Source organism: Ambystoma mexicanum, chromosome 2p, assembly GCF_040938575.1.
Source record: "Ambystoma mexicanum isolate Mex_15411 chromosome 2p, UKY_AmexF1_1, whole genome shotgun sequence".
Lineage (NCBI taxonomy): Eukaryota > Metazoa > Chordata > Amphibia > Caudata > Ambystomatidae > Ambystoma > Ambystoma mexicanum.
The window spans coordinates 934,768,268-934,775,223 of record NC_090923.1 but is presented as its reverse complement, the minus strand read 5'-3'; the positions used below and the strand labels follow the sequence as shown (position 1 = coordinate 934,775,223).

Here is a 6,956-nt window from a genome sequence, read left to right as displayed (position 1 = left end):
ACTGATTCACACCGCAACCCTCACCAAGGGAGAAATGCCACTTCTAGCTCTCATTTAAAACACATATCACCAAGAAGACCCAAACAGCATGGACCCACTTGCCCTCCTCCGCAAAGCCGAGCCTTTCATCTTTGCCATGAGTTTTAGTACTGTTGTCCATGCCCTGGTCACCCCCACCTTGACAGTAGCAATACGCTACTCGCAGTAGTCCCAGATACCACCTTGAATCCTTTGAAAGCCTTGCAGCACGCTGCGGCACGCATCAGCACAAGACTACGAAAATGTGACCACATCACCCCAATCCTCAAGGAGGAGCACTGACTACTTCCTTCAAGAACGCATCATGTTCATGACAGCATGCATCACCTACAAAGCAGTTACAACAAAGACACTCTACCTTGCCAAGAAATTCACCATCTCGGAGGTCAGCGCACCACCAGAAGCCAAAACATCCAAGGGTTGTAAAAAAAGAACTGCAAGAAGGAAAAAAAACAAGAAACAGGCCTTTTCCTACCTGCACCATGTCTCTGGGACAAGTTAAGGACACAGATTAGACTGGCCCCCACACTCCTACACTTCAGGAACTAGCTGTAAACCCAACTCTTCAAAGAACATTTCACCAATCACTAATCGCTCCACTAGACCCCTATTCCCCCTCTCTGGAGCTCGCCGCCTCTCCCCTTACGCATCACAGCTCCTGTTCAGTACACTGAGTAATGTGACAAGGAACAGTAGGGCTAGGGGGTTATGCTAGGCAGAGACATTAACATGTGAGCTGAGAAACAAGAAAAGACGAAAAAGAAGAAAGACACAAGAAATAAGAGTACAGGCTAAGTGGTAGATGGAATGTGCACGGCGAATCACATATCAAATTTGGGTGGAGGGAGAAACAAGAGAGTTTAAGAGACGCACGTAGAGAAGCGACGGAATCGCGGCCTTTAGAGAACTGGAGAGTGGGCAGGGGGCACACACGCAACTGTAAACTACAACCCCCAGAATGCACTGCCTGACCTGTCAATCACACCTGTGTAATTATTACCACCTGCTCCTGTGACTCAGGAATGCAGAGGCAGGCTCCAAAGATCGGGTAGGACGAGGCGGGCGGGAGAGCGCTCTGCCCAGGAGGGAGGGGAGGCCAAGGAGGGCTGACGGGGGAAGCTGGAAGCCACACGACCGTTCGGGAGCTGTCCGACTGGACCCTAACCACCCAACGAGCCCTGTCAGGGTCTGGAGAGCACCACCGGTGAGTGTTTTTACGCTGACGAATGCCCGCGGAATGCGGTGAATGGGTACCCGAGGGATTAGCTCTAACTACAAACCTGTGGAGCCAGGGGGGCAGCAACAGGCGCCTGGCAGAGCACGCAGGGGCTCTGGCAAAGTGGCGGCGGCGTGTCCTGTGCTGAAGTCAGTCGTGTTTGCGGGTCTCGCCTGTGACAGTGGAAATGCCGAGGAGACGCCCTGCAGCAAAAGTTGCCTGGGCTCACGGAGCAGCGTGTGGCGCTTCACTAAAGCTATACACGCACCCACCCGAGCCTCGCCCACCGATAACATGTAAATGAGCCCTGTAACTGTCAGGAAAAATCGTTTTTTGCTTTTACCTTTTGAAAAGTTGGCAGCCTCCCAACTGACTCACAGATGCAGTACTGGGCAGTCTGTTGTTGTTCGGTAACCCTCTGCAGAACTGGCTGTAGTGTGCAGTGTGTTTCACCTGGAATCTTTTTGTGTGCCTGTGTTTCACCGTGGCCGGGCAGCCAGTGAACATGCCAGACCAAGCCTTAAGATTTTCGGGGCCCTGGCTGACAAAAGATATCCCCCCCGCCCTAATTTGCCTATGTAGTGACATCACAGAAAGAGTCTTTAAGACTCCAAGGGATCACGAAGTTACATTTGTAGAAGTTTCCATAAGTAAGAAGAGACAAACTTTACGATGACCACTAAACAAATGATCCTTGTTATTACATATGTGACAATATTGTATTGCAGGAGTCATTTACATAGTGCCTTTTCGCATTTGTATGGCCTCACAGCGCTTTGTGGTAGGAACACCCTCAGGGACCGAAGTCCAGGTGTGGGAAAGTTGTCAGTGGAGGCTTCAGATGCATGTGTGCATCTGGCCAGGATCAGGATTTAGGAGGGCTGGCTATGATATGGCATTTAAAACGCGCCTATCCACAAATGTTTCAAGGCGCGACTACCTCAACGCCTCTGCCGTTAGAATACAGTGACAACCTATGACAAATATCGGTCCAGCTAGGTAAATATCGAGGCTCTGCTCGAGTAAGACAACCCAAGAGGTCTACTGCAGGAGGCTCGATATTTACTTAGCTAGACCGAAATTTGTCGTAGGATGTAGCTGTATTCTAATGGCAGAGGTGTTGAGGTGAAGTGGTTATGTGACCTGCTAGACCAAATTTGTCATAGTTGTAGTTGCATTCTAAAGTGCGTGGATGGAGAGCAGTGCCTCCGGCAGATGTCCACCGAAATGGTGCATTTATACATACCTTAAATTCAGATGGACCTCATCTTTGTTGTCGCTGTGTTATCTGATCTTCTATGAGGAAGAAAATCCAACTACCCCCCCTAGAATATTCTAGGCATCATGGACAGGCTACCCTCAAGTCAACCAAGTGCAATGAACGGGCTGTCCTAGAACATCTTCTCGGCGGGACAGACAGGCTACCATAGAAACTAGGATAATGGGAGTCTCTAAGCACAAAAGAGTGGTTACCTTCATAGTCTTACTACATACCTTCAGGTTCTACAAACGCTAACCAAAGGAGTCTATTCAGTGCAATATCAGGGATACCTGCATATAACCACTGTGCGTTACCATGGCTAACCTAAGCATTTATAAGTGCAATGGAAGGTTACCAGCCTATATCGTTTGAGCGTCACGGGTGGGCCAAACATTATAAGGCTTAAATGCTCCAAGTGTAACACAGGTGGTAACCTGCATATGCTTTCTTCTAGTTCCAATGCCTGGCTACCTGCATATCTAGGTACAAACCAATGGCTGTCCCTACAGGTATTTTAAGAGTATAAGTGGGCTAATATCAAGAAACTGGGTCTCATTACGAGTCTGGCGGTAACCGAGGCGGTAAAACTGCCTGGTTACCGCCAGACTCGTATTACCATTCCGCCTCTGTGACTCCCGGAAATACCAGAGCATTACGACCCTGGTGTCCCGGGAATTCCGTAGTCGGAATTCGGTTAATCCCCATTCCCATTGAGTCCATAGGACTCAATGGGAATGGGGAAGTGGAAACACCGGCACCATCTTGTGATGGTGCTGGTGTTTCCACATCTGCCCACAGGCGGGCAGTGTTAAACCTGCCAGGTCAGACCTGGCGGGAACATCACCTCCCGCCTGCAGGAGTCGGGATCGGGCGGTCCGGAATTAACAGTGATGGCGGGTTTACCGCCACTGTTATTTCCGGACCGCCCGACCTGTAATGAGGCCCACTGTCCGGTCCACAACCAAGACCCCGGAGAAGAGGCAAGCTATGCTGACAGAACACATCACTGAAGGAATATCAGGCATGAGGCTTTTTTAGAGTCAGTAGGGAGCAGTGTGAGCTGAATTAGTGTTCGGGACAATTGTGGCAGGTAAGCCTCAGTGAGATAAAACAATTTGCCCGGGAGCAAACACTTTGGTTTAGTCGCGAAGTCCAGGATTTTTGACCAGTCTGCAACGCAGACACGTGAACGCATATCTGCTCCGCTGTATTTGGTAGACTTTTTGTTTGGGACCATTCTTTTTTGCAACTTTGGTCTGAAAAACCCCTCTGACTGCGTAACGCAGTGCAAAAAAATGGGATTGTGTTTTGAAAAGTAAAGTGTTGGTTTTGCAACAGTTTCATGGTTTTGTTTTATGGTGTATATATTTGTCCATTTTGTCCAAACTTACAATATCCTTTTAATTCACAAGCTCTAGAATATTTTTCCTGCAAAAGAAATGGATATCCAAGCAATGCTTTATTTTCAAAACATAAGATGAGGTTCACGTCGGGGCAAGGTTAGGGCCTGGGGCAGACAGCGCAATGTGCCTTCACTGTAGGATTGCCTTTAGCACGCTTGAATTGGATCCTGCATACTGCTTAGGTCTCGAGGGAGCGAGAGTAAGCAATTTCACAGGTCTTCAAATGCGAAGAAAATTGACACAGGCGCAGACTGAAGAAAACAACTTCTGTCCGGCAACCTCCCTTCCCAGATCCCTGGCAAATCATTGACTCACTTGCCCAGTCCTCCTTTCCGCTCTTCACCCCCATATTGGCTTTCAACAATACTGTTTTGTAAAGATGACTTGAAAAGTACACATCATAATAAAGTACTCTTACAAATATGTATAGAAATATGTTAATCTAAAAGAGTACAACTGTAACATTCCACCACCATGAATAAAGCATTTTGATGTGTCGAATATCAACAAAAGAAAATTATGCAGGGTTATGTAACTCCTTTTTGTGTGACTTATGTTAAGTCTGTGAAAGAAAGCATAGGTTTGGGCGAATAACTGTTGCGTTTTAGTTTTGATTATTAGGTGGCAGAGCCAACTGTAACCTGAAACTATTGTATTCGAGTACAGAAAGGGAGAAATGGCATATGAGTAAGGACCAAAGCTTAAATGTGTTATTTGGTCATTTGCCTACCCACTGACAGCATGTGACCATGCTAATCCCTATGGTCATTCGCACCCATTTCCTGCAAGCCCCCGCCCAAAACACCTCCTCATGGGAATTTACAGCTTGCTTTAATCGATCCTTACCATCCAATATTGCACTTAAAGTGCCTACGAGTGTTTTTTTCAAAGCAGTCTTCTGAGAGCTAATGACTTAGTTTGAGCTGGAGAATGGAGAATTCCCACAGCATTTCACAGATGAGGTTCATCTTTTTGGAAGTGGTTAGAAAACCCCATAGAGGAGGGACCTAAACAGGAAGTTCTTATGAGAGGCATTCTGGATAAATCCATTAGATATTCTTGAGCCCCAAGGAATGAACAAAGAACGGAATCTCCACTGTTTTATATAAAATGTTACATTTTGTCAACCTCTTGGTAGTTTGTGACACCTTTTAGGTTTATAGATTCATATTACCAATTTGAATTTCATAATATTCTCTCAAAATAATGTAATGCGATGTACCATTTGGAGTTGAAATTAGCAGCCTTATAGCAACCTTGGGCGATTCCTTATTTTGAATAGATTTGTAATAATAATTGAATGTGAAAGGCCGGAAAAAGGCAGCAAAAATGGATTCCTGCTACTGATGTACCATTTGGGAATAGGTTGGACTATTTGGTCTAATTTCTGTAGAACTTGGGATGTGTGACGAACCCAGGGGTTACGTCCCTGTCTTCCAACCAACAAACACTTGCCTAGGCCCAAGAGTCCAGTATAATAAAGAGGGACTTTTTAACTTCCCTACTTTTAAATACCCAAATCATTAGTACTGGGAGGAGGAGGCCACAGAAAGAGGATCAGAACTGTACACAAAGTTCTATTCCTTCCTTTGTGTTTAACAACACTGTCAATAAAAGAGAAGGACCAAGCACACATGGGTGTGAATGTACTAGCAGTAGTGGTTGTTGAGGCAGCAGTGGACGCGATGAACGAAGCAGTAGTGGAAGAAGTTGTTGTAGTAGTAGCTGTTGTAGTTATAGCAGTGGCCGTGGGAGTCAGGGTGGAGGACTGAATAAGAAAATCAGAATACGTGGGACACAGAGACTAAGTAATACTGGTAGAAGAAACCTGCCCAGTGGAAGCCATGACGGGAATCTGCAGAGGTGAAGGAGACTTAGAGGATTGGAAGAAGAAACTGAGCTGAAAACTGCCAGAGACGTAATTGGCAAATGGCTGTTTGGTTGGCCTTCCCTGAACCCAAACAGAGAACAAGTAAAGAAGCCCAGAGGGGAAAATAACTTTTTGAAAATCTGCTCCCAACTACGGAGATGGGCGGAGGACCACTGCTGAAGCCCAAGAGAAGGCAGAAACCAGGACTTCAATCGTGCCTCCTCCAATTTCTCAATGTGTCCTAGAAGCGCACAGACTGTGTATCGGAGAAGGGAGGGAGCTATACAAACTCCTTGGTGTAAAAGTGCCACACGCTGACACCAAATAAAACATTTAAACCCAGTGGGAACCTTGAGTCCTGCAACTCACAACCGCAATAAGGACAATCCATTTAAACGGATAACACCCCAACGCTGTCTCGAGGGATATTCGGTGTCGCGTGCATTAATCAGACATCAACGTAACTAACAGAAAAGTGAAAGGTTTCATAAGGGAAGGATAACCGCAACACCGCAGGAAGCTGTGAAAGCTGGGACTGAAGACCGGAGCATTCAGCATAAGCCCCAAGAAGCACGTGTGATACTAACAAGGGGCAAGTAGCAAAGAGCTTATCAAGGACGTGAAGTGAAACTCCAACCCTCCCCCTTTTTGGAGTGTCTCCAGCACACCAAGAGTGTGAATAGAAACAACGAAGAGTTGTAGCTGATAAGCAGGTGATTTAGTCCAAGAAGTCACTCTTACAACGGAACAGGTAAGGGGATATTTGCTTATTGTTAATCGCTTGCATGTTATGAAGAAGTGCAATAGAGCAATCCTAATGGTAAAGCAAACTAGGAAGACACCAATAGGTGTGCATTTTTATAACTACTCTTCCTCGTTCCAGTGACAAGAGAAAAAAAAAAAAATAAATATATATATATATATATATATATATATATATATATATATATTACATGGCCTGCGGTAGCGGCCCTCTAGTTCTGGTTAAGTTGCTCAACCCATAGGAAGAGCACCAAGGCTGGAAACAAAAAGGTCTGTGCAACATACCACTAGAAAAAGAACATGGGAGACTGAAAGCCTCTCCTATGACTTCAGGGGAAAGACCAGGGATGAGGATTGTCCTCTTGGCATTGCTTGAATACTTTACATCTGACCTCTGAAAGGCTT

The 6,956-nt window shown here is 46.0% G+C and overlaps 1 protein-coding gene across 3 annotated transcripts in view; it reads left to right on the top strand.

Moving 5' to 3' along the window:
- The first annotated feature begins 1,088 nt into the window (after nucleotides 1-1,088).
- Nucleotides 1,089-6,956, top strand: part of PPP1R13L (protein phosphatase 1 regulatory subunit 13 like) — a 474,773-nt gene continuing 468,905 nt past the window's right edge. For all 3 annotated transcript variants that reach the window (XM_069644682.1, XM_069644684.1, XM_069644683.1), the window contains exon 1: nucleotides 1,089-1,243. The gene's annotated coding sequence lies outside the window, so the exon portion shown is untranslated. The remainder of the gene's footprint in view (nucleotides 1,244-6,956) is intronic.